At 40.2% G+C, this 7,926-nt stretch overlaps 1 pseudogene across 1 annotated transcript; it reads left to right on the top strand.

Annotated features, from left to right (window-relative positions):
* Positions 1–5,449: 5,449 nt before the first annotated feature.
* On the top strand, positions 5,450–6,895 carry LOC311602921 (heat shock factor protein 1-like; annotated as a pseudogene). Its single transcript has one exon. The product of its transcript is annotated as a heat shock factor protein 1-like (transcript).
* Positions 6,896–7,926: the final 1,031 nt, after the last annotated feature.

Below are 7,926 nucleotides of genomic sequence, written 5' to 3'. Positions count from 1 at the left end.
ACTCGCCATGAACTTATGTAATGGATACATAGATAAGAAATGTTTAGATTTAAAACATGTAACCTGTTGTATTTTTAGAATTCATCTGCTTTTGTGATTAATTGTACTGTTTTGAGTATGAGGTAATTCCCTGTTCTCAGAAGTATAAGTATGGTCTTCTACAATAAACGAGGATGGAGAGAGGAAGGAGAGAGAAAGGAGAGAGAGAAGGAGAGCGAGAGAACAGAGGAGAAAAAATGAAGCAGCTCAACTTCAGTTGAAGTTAAGATGCCTGACTTCATCCACCTTTTCTCCTGATCCTCTTCTCTTGAATGTATGTGTGTGAGTGGTTTATTTTCTATCTCTCTCTTACTTATTTCTCTGTAGATTCGCAAATAAGTTGGCAGACTCAGGGCCATCAGCCTTCTACAGCTAATAAGCCTACGTTTACACCAACTTATTGGAGATCTCCGTAAAGAGGCCTATCTACAGATCAAAGGCCTCCTTTTACGACCCCGTGCAGTTTCTAGCCAAAAGCCGCTTTTACAGCCTCAGCCATAGGAAAAAAGGTGGTCAGTTTAAATTCTCCTCAGCCGCGGTACAGCCAGTCCCTAGAGAAGAAACCTTGGGCTCCTTTTCCCTTTCCTTCCTTTTTCTTCTTTCAATCCTGAACGGTTGCCTGGGCCATCAGCTCTGGCCACCCTAGAGATAAAGTGAACAAGAAGGGCACCCGCAATCCAACCCCAGAGTGAATCTACCCTGGACCCTCACCAGAGCACTAGCCGGGCATTATCAGAATCCATCAAACTTTGCATGCCCACCACCACTCTGCATCTCCACCAAGATAGGCTATAATTTGTTTTACCGATTTTGGGTGTACTGACAGGCAAAAGATGAAATTTTAAGTTAGTTTTAATTTCACTGATGACTAACCGTGCTGAACATTTCTTTTTTTTTTTAATTTCTAATTTGTTCAGTTTACTCCAAGATTGTAGCCCTCTTCCTCATTGCCTCCTGATCACAACCTCTCTCACTCTTCCCCTCTTCCTTCTGCCCTTAATCCTCCAAAAGAGTAGCCCTTCTCCCCTAAATCTGACCTCAGTCTATCAAATCTCATCTGTACTACCTGTATCATCTTCCTCTATGGCCTGGAAAGGCTGCCCTGCCAGAGGAAATGATCAATGTTGAGGGACCAGAATATATGTCAGAAGTAGTCCCTATACACTATGTTGTAGGACATACAAGAGACTATGCTGCCTATCTACTACATCTGAACAGAGGGTCTAGGTCGATATCATACATGGTCCTTGGTTGGTGCATCAGTCTCTATATACTAATTTGATTATCCTGTATTATAGTATCTAATATCTGCTCATGTATGAGCATATATCATGCATGTCTTTCTGGGACTATGTTACCTCACTCAAGATGATCTTTTCTAGTTCTGTCCATTTCCCCACAAACTACAAGGTTTCTTGTTTTTAGTAGCTAAGTAGTATACTTTTGTGTACACGTACAACAATTTCTTCTACTGAGGGACATCTAGGCTGTTTCCATATTCTGGCTATTATGAATAAAGCTCCTATGTACATAGTTTCGGAAATGTCCTTGTATGGTGGAGCATCGTTCGGGTATTTGTCCAGCAGTGGTATGGCTGGATCTTGAGGTAGAATTATTCCCAATTTCTGGATATAGTGCCAGATTTATTTCCAAAGTGGTTGTACAAGTTTTCATTCCTACCAGCAATGGCAGAGTGCTCCCCTTTCTCTATAAGTGTTTTTCTGTTATCTGTGCCCCAATTTTGAACATTCCCTGTTTAGATGTGTGCCCCATTTTAATGAAATTAGTTATTTTCTTGATGTGCAGTGTTTGAGGTTTTTATTAAATGAAAATGGGGACATGAACACTCTCAGATATGATAAAAAAGAATAGTTGCTTTTGTTTTGTTTTTTTAGATATGAGATGGAAAACAATCTGAAGCATCTGGAAGAGCCCATGCTGAGAATTCCAGCAGAATAGACAAGATGATGAGAGGAGAGAGAGGGAGGGAGATAGGGAGAGAAGGAGATATAGAGGTGGAGAGAGAGGTAGGAGGAAGGGGTGAAGGGAAAAAGAGACAGAGAGAGAGAAAGAGAGAGAGAGAGAGAGAGAGAGAGAGAGAGAGAGAGAGAGAGGGAGAGAGAGAGAGGATTGGGGGAAGAAAAGAGAAGAGAAGAGAAGAGAAGAGAAGAGAAGAGAAGAGAAGAAGTCAGAGGACCAGTGCAAGTGAAGTACATGGCCAGGAGAGACTTGGCATAGAGGGCAGGGGAAAGAACTGCAAAGGTAAGGTACTTGGGACTTTGGGAGATGCTCAGAGAACCTAAAAGCCTACGTCCTCCTTGGTATGTTAATAGGTACCTCATTTAGCCATTTGTCCCTGGATTCTTTGATACTAGTATTTATGTATTTTTGGATCTTAGTCTTATTTTAATTCTGTAGCCTGCTCCTTTGTCCAAAACATGGTATAATTGGACATACAGAAGCTTTTCATTTTCATGAGGTCCCATTTATTAATTATAGGTGTCCTGTTAAGAAATAATATTACTATTAATATTATTCCCCATTTCCTCTCCTATCTGAGTCAGTGTATTTATCATTATGTTATCATCTTTGGTCTATTTGGAGTTGAGATTTGTGCAGGGTGAGAGGTATACATCTATTTTCATTCTTTCACACACAGCTATCTAATTTGGCTGGAACCACTGGTTTAAAATGTTGTCTTATTTCTGATATTTATTTATTTATTCTTTCTGCAAAATTAGTTATCTATAGGCCTTTGAATTTATATATCATTGTCTTCAATCTGATCCCATGCACAAATATCTGTTTTCCTTCCAATAGTAGGCTGTTTTTAATACATATCTTTGTAGTACAATTTTTAATCTGGCATGGTGATTCCACCTCCAGTTCTCTTATTATTTATGATTATTTTAGCTATTTCATATCATTTGTGTTTACATATGAAGCTGAAAATGTATCTTTTGAAATTCTGTGAAGAATTATTCTAAAATTTTGATGAGATTGAATTAAATATGTAGATTGGTTTTGGTAGAATAGTTATATTGACTATATTAATCTTACTGATACCATGAGCATGGTAGACATTTTCATCTTCTAATATATTCTTTAGTTTATTTTTTCATTTCTTAAAGATATAAGTTTTCATTTACTTGAGAAGAGTTACCTCAAGAGTTATTTTATTGTGTCTATTATGAAAGGTGTTTCTCTAATTTTTTCTCAGTTGTTTGGCATTTGTATACAAAGAAGCTGTATTTTAAGTTAATTTTGTATCTGTGTTGAAAGTATTTTTCAGCTATAAGATTTTCTTACAAGAATTTTTAGGGTTCTTTTTTATCCAACTACATCATCTACAAATGGAGATACTTTAACAATTTCCCTCTATGCTTTGATTCCCTTAACCTTCTTCACTTGTCTTATTGATCCACCTCAAATTGCAAATACTATGTCAAATAGGTATGGAGAGAGATGGACTTTGCATCTTTTATGCTTTTATGGTTTTTATCAAGAAGGAATGTTATACCATTTGAGTCTTTCTGCTTCTGGGTTAACTCACTCATTATGATCATTTCTAGCTCAATCTATTTATCCACAAATTTCGGGAATTCCTTGATTTTAATAGCTGAATAGTATTCCATAGTGTATATGTACCACAGTTTCTTTATCCATTCTTCTACTGATGGACACTTAGGCTGTTTCCATGTTCTGGCTATTATGAATAAGGCTGCTATGAACATGATTGAGCAAATTTTCTTGTTGTGTGCTGGAGCATCTTCTGGGTATATTCCAAGGAGTGGAATAGTTGGGTCTTGAGGAAGCCCTATTCCCATTTTTCTGAGATAGCACCAGATAGATTTCAAACTGGCTGTACTAGTTTGCATTCCCACCAGCAATGAAGGAGTGTTCCTCTCTCCCTACATCCTTGCCAGCATGTGGTGTCGCTTGAATTTTTGATCTTAGCCATTCTGATGGGTGTAAGATGGAAACTCAGAGTTGTTTTGATTTGCATTTCCCTGATGATTAGGGGCATATCCCACGAAAGCCTTCACTTACCAGGAAACCAAGAGAGAGGGGAGGACATCCTATTGGGACTCTAGATGAGAGAAGCATGGGAGAATGGCAAAGTAGAAGGATCCAGATGGTCCTAGAAACCTACAAGTAGAACATTATGATAGGCAGATTTGGGCCCAGGGGTCCCGCTCAAACTAAGGCACCAGCCAAGGACAATACAGGCGGTAAACTTTAAACCCCTACCCAGATCTAGCCAATGGTCAGAACATTCTCCACCGTAAAGTGGAGAGTGGGATATGATTTTCTCATGTACTCTGGTGCCTCATCTTTGACCATGTCCCCTGGAGAGGAAGACTTGGTGGCACTCAGAGGAAGGACAGCAGGTTACCAAGAAGAGACTTGATACCCTATGAGCATATACAGGGGAAGGTAATCCCCCTCAGGAACAGTCATAGGGGAGGGGAATAAGGAGAAAATGGGAGGGAGGGAGGAATGGGAGGATACAAGGGATGGGATAACCATTGAGATGTAACAAGAATAAAATAATAAAAAAAAGGAAAAGTAAAAAAAAAAAAAAGAACCCCCCCCCAAAAAAAGAAGGAATATTAGATCTGACAAAAGCCATTTCTACATCAAATGAAATAATAATATGGCTTTGGGTTTTAGTCTGTTTACATGGTGCATTACATTTATCAATTTACATATAATAAATCATCCCTATATTTTTTGATGAAACCTAGTTGATCTTGGTGGCTAATAATTTAGATGTAATCTTGTATTCAGCTTGTAAGTATCTTATTAAAAGTTTTGTATTTATTTCCCTAAGGGAAATTGACTTGTAATATTTTTTGTTTGCTCTTATGTGATTCAGGATAACTATAGCCTCATAAAAATAAATATTCCCTCTGTTTCTATTCACTATGTACAGCAGGCTGTCCTCCAACCCTAAGAAATCATCCCATCTCTCAGAACTGTTGGGATCTCAAATTTAAATTTTTGTCTTTCAATTAACATCTCAATAGTGAAATAGAGTTTACTGATAAAAGAAATATGAGAGAGAGAGAGAAAATGCAAGATATTAAGATTTTAAATATAATATGACATATATCAATAAAACGGTATTCAAATAACAATTGGTACTACATATAATTAATTAATTAATTAAAAAGAAAAGCCATCATTCAGGTAACTGAGTGAAAAAATATCACCTAGTGTGAAAAAAAATGGCTCCACCTTAGATTTAGAGCGCACAGGTCGCAAGATGGCTGCAGCCATTCCAGGCCTCACTATGTGTGCATAGCAGGCAGCAGAGAGGCTGGACAGCAGGGGCAGTGACGACACTACCTCAGTCTTCATTTGCTTTTTTGGAATGCCATTCCATCCTTTTCTTGCTTCATCCGAGATGGATCTGGCTGTGGTCCCCAGTGAAGGGGGGCCTAGCAAAGTCCCGGCCTTCTTAAGCAAGTTGTGGACCCTCGTGAGCAACCTGATCATTGACACTTTCATCTTCTGGAGCCCAGGCCAGTTTACTAAGGAGGTTCTGCCCAAGTACTTCAAGCACAATAACATGGCCAGCTTCACATGGCAGCTCAACATGTATGGCTTCTGAAAAGTATTCCACATTGTACAGTGTGGCCTGGTCAAGCCTGAAAGGGATAACACAGTGTTTCAGCTTCCATGTTTTCTAAATGGCCAGGAATAGCTCCCTGAGAATATCAAGAGGAAAATGACCAGCGTATCTACCCTGAATAGTTAGGACATAAAATAGTACAGGACAGTGTTACCAGGCTCTTGACAGATGTTCAGCTGATGAAGAGGAAACATGAGTGAATGGATTACAAGCTTCTGGCCCTGTGACAGGAAGTTGCCTACCTGCAGCAGAAGCATGTCCAGAAGCAAAAAGTTGTCATAAAGCTCATTCAGTTCCTGATCTCACTGGTGCAGTTGAACCAGATCCTGGGGATGACAAGAAAGATCCCTCTGATGATGACTGACAGTAGCCCAGCACACTCTGTGCCCAAGTATGGTCGACAGTACTCCCTGGAGCATGTCGATGGTCCTGGGCCATACTCAGCTCTATCTCCAGCCTACAGCAGCTCAAGCCTTTACACCTTTGATGCTGTCACCAGCTCTGAACACTGAGCTGGACCCCTCAACCTCTTTGGCTTCCTCAGACAGGTGTATAGATGAAAGGCCCCTGTCCAGTAGCACCCTGGTCTGTGTCAAGGAAGAACCCTACAGACCACCTTGGAGCCCTCGGGTACTAGACCAGCCCTGGGTGCCCATCCTCCAGAGAAATCCTGGAGTGAGCCTATCCTTTGTGCCTCAAACAGAGCCCCTAATGATACAACCGGAACCCATACCCCGCACCCTCTCCACTCCTTGAAAGTACTGCAGTGTAGGCCGCCTAGACAAGAACGAGCTAGGTGAACACTTGGAGCCATGTACTCCAACCTGGACAACCTACACACCATGCTGACAAGCCACTCAGCGTGGACAACAGCGCTCTGCTGGCCCTGTTCAACCCTCAATGACCATGTCTGACATGAGCCTGCCTGACCTGGTGTCTAGTCTGGCCAGCATTCAGGAGTCCCTATCTCTGCAAGAGCCCCCACTGAGGCAGAAACCAGTAACCCCCTCATGGAAACAGCTGGTATGCTACTCTGCTCAGCCACTGTTTCTGCTGGACCCTGATGCTGTGGACACATGGAGCAGTGAACTGCCTGTGCTCTTTAAGCTGGGGAAGAAATCTTACTTCTCCGAGGGTGATGACTACATGAACGATCCCACCATCTCTCTTCTGATGGGTTCTGAACCCTCCAAATCCTTGGATCCCACTGTCTCCTAGAGGTCCCAGGAGTTGTCAGACTGTCCTCCAACCTATGCCTAGACGTGGCTGGCCCTGGGAAGACAAGGTCATTGGGCACTCCAGAGCATTCTAGTCCAAACCACCACAACCCTAGTGGGGCATAGATGGAACGTGATATTGGGCAGTACCTCAGGTTAAGAGGAAGATCGTGAGAGCTACATATTTGCTATATTTTCCTCAGCCCAGGTCTACTCTCTGTCAGAATTTCATTGCCACACTTCGACTGACCCTGCAGGTTGTTCCTAAAATTGGATTTTTACACAATAGCCCCCTTTAACCCTACACACACACACACACACTACATATATATATTTTCTAAGGGAAAATGAAAGCTGAGGCTAGATTTTGTACATAACCAAATTGTCTTTCAAGTACAATAAGGCAGTACAAAACGATTAATATTTTCAAGTAATCACAAAGTGAGAGAACATGTCATTTATGGACCATTTCTGAAGAAAAAACACAAACTTGATAAATAACTCCAGTCAAATAAGTGATGAAGCAAGGAAAAATAAAATCTGAAATGGAAAACCTGTCACCAAGGATCTGGCTGAGAACACGGAATCCATTTAAAAATAGAATTAATGCCAAACATCTCTGGAAATAATGGTTCTAAAAACTGTTACAAATTTTATAAACTTTCACAATGTATAAACAATGATGTAACAACAAAATTGTCAGGTGGCAGTGAGAGGAGAGAAGACTCTATGTAAGGATTTTACCTGGGACAAATACTATTCTCTAAATTTGAAGTGGCTTATGAAAGTCAACATGTATCCATAAAATATTAAAAATGGGCTCAAAATTTGTAACCTCTGTCTTTTTCATTCAGGTGAAAAGGCCTTCCTAATTTACTGTAATTCATTATTTTTTTCCACATAAATTCCCATGCTGCAATTTCCATAATATTCTTTTCCATTTCTAATTAAATTTGCTCAAATAAAGTCACTCTTAAAATATGAAGTTTACCTTATTGGGAGGATAAGGTTACCAAATTTATTAGGTCACAA

Source organism: Acomys minous, assembly GCF_964271855.1.
Source record: "Acomys minous genome assembly, chromosome: 8".
Classification (NCBI taxonomy): domain Eukaryota; kingdom Metazoa; phylum Chordata; class Mammalia; order Rodentia; family Muridae; genus Acomys; species Acomys minous.
The sequence above is the reverse complement of the archived record's forward strand: the minus strand, read 5'-3'. Positions and strand labels throughout refer to the sequence as shown.